The 8,303-nt window shown below is 42.2% G+C and overlaps 1 long non-coding RNA gene across 1 annotated transcript; it reads left to right on the top strand.

Moving 5' to 3' along the window:
- The first annotated feature begins 2,388 nt into the window (after window positions 1-2,388).
- On the top strand, window positions 2,389-4,394 carry LOC114683959. Its single transcript, XR_003733220.2, has 3 exons — window positions 2,389-3,285; window positions 3,397-3,466; window positions 3,905-4,394. It is a non-coding gene; the product is annotated as an uncharacterized LOC114683959 (long non-coding RNA).
- Window positions 4,395-8,303: the final 3,909 nt, after the last annotated feature.

The following is an 8,303-nucleotide window of genomic DNA, read 5'->3' on the forward strand; positions in this document are numbered from 1 at the left end:
TCTGGTGAGTCCAAACTAGGGGTGAGGAGGTGGGGGGTAGGGGGTGGGGTGTGGGCAGTGAGATGTAAAATGTGCTCGTCCTACAAACCTGCCAGCCTGAGTTCAATCCCTGAACCCACTTAAAGGTGGGAGGAAGAGAACTGACCTCCAAATGCTGTCCTTTGGCTTCCATACATGTACCATGGCACAAGTATGCCTGAACTCATTCACTCACTCTCTCTCTCTCTCTCTCTCTCTCTCTCTCTCTCTCTCTCACACACACACACACACACACACACACACACACACACTAATAATTAATAAATAAAAATTTAAAACATATAAGCAGAGACATCAGATGTTGCACAATAGATGCTGTTGATTCACTGTGGTCTAATTTTTTTAATAAAGAAGGAACAAGGAACTAAACAGAAGTGTATCAGTAACAGAGACTCTCATAAGAAAAAAAAAAAGAAAGAAAATTAGAAGACAGCTGTTACACACTATCTAAAACATTTAACATTGACTAAGAAATCATTCTGTGTGTTGGAAAGCACAAAGGTGTGCCCGAGACTCCCAGAGTAAAAGTATCCAGAGTCCAGTAGTAGTTGATTTCACAGACAATGTTATCAAAGCAGCTACTGTGAACATATATAAGGGTTGTGTTAAGGAACGGAGCATGGGATAGCGTAGCCTCGATGTAGAAGGACTACCCAGACAGATGTGAAATCTCCGTAAAGAACTGCATGGACATTCTGAAATCCAATACCACATGCTAGGATTATTTACCACATTTTCTCCGCACATGAGCTCACTTTGGGTAACTGCAAAGCTGAGTAATTTCCAGAGAAAGTAAACATACATAAAGTCCTTAACGGGAGGCTGAACTTACTTGATACAACTACCATAAAACAGTGGTTCAGATCCACATAAGATCTTCCTTGTGTCTCCCCTATGATGTCATGGGGGCGGCCAGCTTCCCCTCTTTGATGTTAGACTTTCTCAATGCATCTCATTTAGAATGGCAACCCTCCTTGTGATTTCATTTTCCCCCCAAATCTGAGTAAATAAATAAAAGTGTGTTGACTTGGCTTTAACTGTGTTTTTCTTAGGCACCTGATGATGACCGTCCAGGAGGATTCAGTTAACTGGTCTGACAGAACTACATGACTAATGACCAGGAGGCGGGATGCTTAGTTCTGAGCTGACAAGCCTGGCGCCTTAGTATTTGAGGCCTCACTTTGGTGTGCACAGTGCCTGTTGGAGGTTCCATCTTCTCACTTAGAATTGCTCCTCTAAGCAGGGGTGATACACTGTTCTTCAGGTGGGCTTTGTATGTGTTATGTGTGCACTTTCTCTGAGTGTGAAAAGGGCTAGAGAGACACTTAGATGTACAACTGGAGCCAAGTCTTGAAAAGAGGAAGGATTTTTAACGGCAATGCTGTGAAGTGGGGTGGGGGAGCCCGTCCTCTCGGGTTCTGCAAACACTGCACCAAAGTTCACAAAAGAAGGGGTACAGAGCTTGGGCAGGGACAAGCAGCCTGCAGTCTTCTCAGAAATGACAGGAGAGAACAGCCGAAGGAGACCCAACAACAATGAAGTGCAGGGCCTGGCTTTGCTCATCTTCCCGGAAAACCTGAAGCATGGAAGGAAACTCAGTCCGGAGGCAGGAGATGCGGCTGGTTGGTGAAGAGCACTTGTCGCTCTTCTAGAGTTTGGTTCCCAGCATCCATGTTGGATGACTTATAGCTGCCTGTAACTTCAGCCACGGAGGATCTAATGACCTCTTCTGACTTCTATAAACACCATACACACATGACACACTCACTCTCTTTCTCTCTTTCTAAAAGTAATTAAAAAAAAAAACAACCAAAACTCTCGATCCATTTAAATGTTGCAGAGGATTGGAGCAAACACACCATCTTCCTCCTCAGCCAATAGACAACAATAATCCTCTGTGGTGGTATTGTGTTCCCCGAAATATTGTGCACCCTAATACACTTATCTGGGGTCAGAGACAGAACAGCCACAATATTAAACATAGAGGTTAGGCAGTGGTAGCACATGCCTTTAATCCTAGCATTCCAGAGGCAGAAATCCCTCTGGATCTCTGTGTGTTCAAGGATACAACCAAGCATGGTGACTCACGCCTTTAATCACAGAAAGCAAGCCAGGGAGTGATGGCAGAAAGCAGAAAGATATATAAGGCATGAGGACCAGAAACTAGAAGCATTGGCCTGGTTAAACTTTCAGGCTTTTGAGCAACAGTTCAGCTGAGATTCATTCTGGATGAGTTCTCAGAGGCTTCCAGTCTGAGGAAACAGGATCAGCTGAGGAATTGGCAAGGTGAGGTAGCTGTGGCTTGTTCTTCTCTGATCTTCCAGCATTTACCCCAATGCCTGACTCCAGGTTTGAGTTTTATTAATAAGACCATTTAAGATTCCTGCTACAATCCTCATGTAATGTTTGGAATGTTTATGATACAAAATGTCTATGATAAGGTGTTGCATGTAGCCCACCCTTCCTTGCTTGCACCTGGCCTCTGAAGCCTAGTAATTTTCTCTTCAGTTTGCCTCTCAGCTCAGGGCATTCATCTTTGAGCTGGTCCCTCTTGAAGAAACAACACAGAAATTGGACTTGCCATTGTGTCTCCTACTATTTTGGTGACAGTTTTCTGTGACGGGGAAAGAGTTGCTAATTTGTTGCTGTAGGAGATGAAGGCCTTGCAGCCACATCTGGTAAATTACTGCCTTCCTGATCCTGGAGGTAGCAGCAGTACATGGCATTGTTTGGAATTAAGGGCAAAAAAAAAACACAGCAAAGGAAATTGACTTTTACATTTTCTGCAGACTCTTAAAAAATAAAGATCTCCAAACCAAGTGTGTTTTCCCTTCTGAAAGCCCCCATTGTCCAAGACATTGAATCAAGTCAGCCAAAGGATAAATTAAGCAAAACCCCTTCTAGTGTCTTGATGGGAACTCATAGAGGTCACTGTAGTTTGATTGTGCGGCTTAGCTTCTTGGCCCTGGGGTGGAGCCGTGTTTAATGTACAAAAATGTGTAATGATACAATAGTTATCTTTTAGGCCTCTTGGAGAAATGACAAGTGGGACTGAGTCTGCTTTGAGTGGGGATCATGTTGCATATTGGATGAGAAATTCAGTTTCGCTCACTTCCAGATGACACCCAGACAAGATCGCTCTGCTTAAGAAGAAGCAAGGACAAGGCTATGCCCCGAAGCCCACATGCAGGGCACCACAACCTTCATCACAGTAACTTGAAAGGGATTCAGGTCTGTAAATTCATGGTTAGTATCCATGGTAGGCTCGCTAGTGAATACCTTTTATCACGTTGTTATCATGTTTCATTGCATCTGGACATGTGTGGCACCACAATGACTCCCACATTTATTTTCTAGTTCATGAACCAAGCTGAACCTGGATGAATAAACAGGAAGACTGGAGAATGTTTCACAGTGGAAATAAGAGGTATGGCCAAAATAAACCAATGCCAGCCATGGTGCTGTCCACATGTAATCTCAGCCCGTGGAAGGCTGAAGAAGCAGTTGGATCAAGAGTTTGAGTTAAGTCTTGGCTACATAGTGAGCCCTTGTCTTAAAAAAAGAAAAAGAAAAAAAAAAAAAACAGGCCTACTATTTTGGAAGAGCAGTGATACTTAGAGGAGAGGGTTCCTTTGGTCCCAGCAGAGCAGCAATCCACAGTCATAACATAAGACCCAGGCCACTCACTGCACAATCCCCAGGTGGAGCCGTCGACTTTTTACAAGAGGTTTTGTTTCTTTTCCCTGGTGACTCTGTTCAGGATGTTGAGATGTGTCCATCTGTTATTCATAGTAACAGGTCCTTGTAGCTGAAGTTGAGAATGTTCAATGACTTCTGTAAGTGAGTTTGTTACTGTTCATTGTAGGTGAGGGACAGCTGAAGGAAAGAGGGCGTGCTGAGAGAGGAAGAGAGATCCTGTGGATTTGGAAATCATTCTGCTTAGCAAACTCTGGGACTTGTTCCACACAGATGGACAAAGGCAAAGTGCAGTGACAGACACCACCGCGTGGACAGTTGCAATCACAGTGAGAAGATGCAGAAGAGCCCACCACTGAAAAGCCTAAGGGCAGGGTCTCTCTGAAGCCTCCAACACTGCCTGTGTCTGACACTATTCTTTATTTGCCCTGGACCCTCCTCATTACTATGGGTTAGATCTTATGGCTCAGGTGTCAGAAGCTTGGTCCCCAGCATGGTGCTATTAGATGGTAATGGAGTCTTAAGACAGTGGGTCATTGTAGGAGTTTTTTTTTTTAGCACTCAGAGTATGAAGGGTTATTGTTGTATGTGGAATATTATGTTAAGATGTGATACATGTGTGTATACCATGGAATATTTGTTTTAATGATGCAAAGATGTGTTGCATTCTTTCGTGTTGCATTTGTTTAACTCTATGAAGCTGTGTTACTTTGCCTGTCTAAAAAAATGGTTTAATGAAGAGCTGAACAGTCAATAGCAAGGCAAGAGAAAGAATCATGGGGCTGGCAGGCAGAGAGAATAAATAGGAGAAGAAATTCAGGGAGAAATGATCAAGGAGCAAGAAAAGAAGAAGAGGACATTAGGGACCAGCTGCCCAGCTACACAGCTAGCCATGGAGTAAGAAGTAAAGAAAGGTGTATAGAGGAGAGAAAGATAAAAAGTTGAGAGGCAAAAGGCAGATGGGATAATTTAAGTTAGAAAAGCTGGCTAGAAACAAGCCAAGCTTGTTTCATAAGGAAAAATTAGCCTCCCTGTGTGTATTTATTTGTGAGCTGGGTGGCAGCACTCCCAAAGCAACCAACAACAAGTTATAAAAACATGGGCCTTCCTTTCCCACACTTCCAGACAATGGTATGAGAGCTTTGATAGTGACCACTGCAATGTGCTACCTTGATACTGGCCCCACAACAATCATGGGCTGGGACTTCCTAAACTGTAAGCCTAATAAACCTTTCTTCTTTCTAACTTGATTAGTCTTAGGTGTTTGACACACTATATAGAGGACACACTCTTATGTCTTCTAACCTGAAGTCGTTTAACAAATTGGACACATTTTCTCTGATAGCCTCACGTCTTAAAACCAGATAATTTTCATTGTGATATTTTTGTAATGCCCAAGCAAAAATTTGAAGTCCTTCATGTCACTGGCCTATATCCACACACATAGAAATCTCATTTCTGGTTCTGTTGTTTTTAAGGAACTAGATAATTTTTTGTCATCAAGTCTCACAGGAAATGTGGGACCATAGAAAAATATAAACTATGTAACATGATACATTATCTGCCAAGGCTAGATCTATGATAATTCTCTGTTTGTTTTACATGTATAATGGTGTCTAATTATTGCATTGACCTTATGGCCTCAGGGTGTATGAAGGGCTGTGTGTGTTTACCTTCTCCTTCCAAAGTTAGGATATATGTGGGATGATGTCACTGTATCCAGGCAATTTTCTGGATGGTGGGGGGAAGGGAGTATGGAGAGAAGCAGGTGGTTTCTAACAGGAAGAGGAGCATGTGGTAGGTTCTAATGCTCCAGGTCAGTACGCACTGGTACATTTCACATTCCTGTGCAAAGGGAGAGAGTGGAATGAGGCACATAGGGAGGTGTCAGACATGATTCCCAGATGAATTGAGACACAAAAATTTCCCCCAGTCAGGGGCTGACCTCAGGATAATGTTGCTTTGGCTTGTTACTTTAAGGACACTAGGTGAAGAAAATCCACAGTGTGCCTGCCTTTCAGCATGGGAGACATTTGAGTTTATTGAGTCATCTGAAGCACGGCTTGTAGGACTTTCCTGATGGATACGGAGACCTGGTGTACTCATTTATTATAACAATGAGATCATTGGAAGACCCATAAAACTGGGACTTGCTATCCAAGGGCAGATCTGGTTTGTTATCCAATGGTTCCAAGCTTGTTTAACAGGCCAGTTTTGACAAGTTGAAGCTCTTTATAAGATGTTTGTTTAATTGTAGCAGAGCTGTCCTATCGTAAAAGTGTTTTCAACTGTGTGGCCAGGACTGGGCCAGAGGCTTTTCCTAGCAAGATTTGTACATCTTTCACATGAAGACATTCTGAATCCCATTTTTGTTTGGAGTCTATGACAAGATGCCAATAGCCATGTCTAAAAGTCAGGGAAGGAATGGGCAATGGAGGAGAAGAAACTACAGACAGGCCGGTGCCTTCTGGAGGGAGCAAGATCACTATAAATCTGCTTACAAATATACCAAAGACCCCAGAGTCCTTCCTGAAGTGGTGGCAGGTTTGCACACGGTGCAGACAGCGAGTTCTCAGTCCAAGTTCCCAGGTTGAAAGTTCACGGGTGAATGGTGTCCTCATCACTCCCTGCTTCTGTGTGAAGCATCTGAGCTTTAAGACCTTTCAAAGTTTAGTCCAAATCCCTTCTAGGCACCTTCACTGAGCCATATAACTTTCCTGAGTCTCATTTTCATGTGTAAATACAAAGATAATGCCTATTACATAAGATTTCTTTGATACCTAAAATATGGGTATTTTAAAAACAGCAAAATACTTGAATTGGAAACTATCATCACTATCGCTATCCCTAATATATTGATGTCTTCAATTTATACAAATAGGTGCCTGCAGGTTCAGAGTTGAAGCTCTGGATGCCCTAAAGAAAGTATCCATTCCCTTGGCATGAATCTAAATTGGCATATAACCTCCCTTCCTGTGTTAGAGAAATAAAAAATGATTAGCCCATAAAGATAAGGACAACTGGAAGCAATTGCTAAAATTTCAATATATTTACTTTTGAAAATTGGAAGAGTGTGTGAAAGACAGTGGGTAAGACAAAAGTTAAAGCTCTTATTCAACTCAAGAAAATGACAAGAAATAAGACAATTTACCCTGGAAACATTCATAATTTAGAAGATCTAAGTTAGAGCACGATTTGGGTTCACTTCTTCACTTCCTCTTTGTGTTTCTATGTAGATGTTTACTATGTGACAGTCTGGTGACATGCTGGCTCACTGTAAATAACTACAGGAAATTAATAGAAGCAACACTGTAAAACCATGAGCTATACACTCCACACAGCAAAGGTAGAAAGCAAGATTAAAATAATTACAGAGGAAATTCAGACTTAATCCACTTAGCATAAAATTAGCAAAAGTTCTTTCTCAAATCATAGTTGATACAAATAGTAACAAGCTTTTGGTTGGAGGGTTTTCTAAAGAAACAAACTTAAGGCATTATTATATATTATTAGGTATGTGTGTGTGTGTGTGTGTGTGTGTGTGTGTGTGTGTGTGTGTGTAATGGGTGGGGTCACACATGTGCCCCCATTCATGTGTGGAGGTCAGAAGGAAACTCAGTGGAGTCACGTCTGTTGTTGGCCTTCTGCAGTAGGTACTTTACCCACTGAGCCTTCTTATAGGCCCTCAAAGAAACAAATTTAATGTTGTAAATAAAACTTTTTTAAAAGAAATCTTCATCTTTGAATACACAGGGTCAAAAAAGACTAAATTCAAGAGTAATTGAAGGAAAACTGACCACTCCAAGTAACCAAATCTCCTTTGTAAGGGAGGTAGTGTGCTTTAATGCACCACTTATTAAAAGCAGCGACAGAATGCTCCACTGAAAATAAATGCCAGTGTGACAATACTTTACAAGTGGCTTGTTCCTAGAGAGACATAATAGCCCAGTGCCCAAAAAGCTGGGACAAGAGAAACACACAAAAATGCCCAAAGAAACAGAATGTGGTCTATCCATACAATAAAAGATTACTCAGTCACAAAAAAAGGAAGCAGCGCTTACATGAGCCTCAAAAACTTTATATTAATAACACTGCATTTCAAACCCAATTAGGACCAAACACGGTTTACACATTTAAAACAGCATATCATTTCACCAATCAGAAATCTGCAGTAAGAACCCTCCCAGGCTTGCTGGGGACAGTGAGGGGAAAGTGCTCTGGTTTCTAACACACTGTATCTGAACTTCACAGTGTCTCCTGCACAACACACTGAACACAACAGGAGCCTTCCTCCCTGATGAAAACAGCTGAGTGGGCAGTGCCACCTCTGCTTCTTCCTATTGGTGAGAAAAAGGCATGTGACACATCCCATCCCAAGTGGAGCTAGGTGGTGAACTCTTTACTGCCTGCTCAGCCAACTCTCCACCCCAGGGAAGCAATGTCTTCTGCTCCACTGTTTTGTCTTAACCCCCTCTCTCTGCACAGTAACCTGCGACTCGCTCTATATTTTCATGGCTCATCACCTCTGCTTTGTCACACTTTGTTGTCTTAATTACTTTCTCATTGCT

This window comes from Peromyscus leucopus, chromosome 15 (assembly GCF_004664715.2).
Source record: "Peromyscus leucopus breed LL Stock chromosome 15, UCI_PerLeu_2.1, whole genome shotgun sequence".
Lineage (NCBI taxonomy): Eukaryota > Metazoa > Chordata > Mammalia > Rodentia > Cricetidae > Peromyscus > Peromyscus leucopus.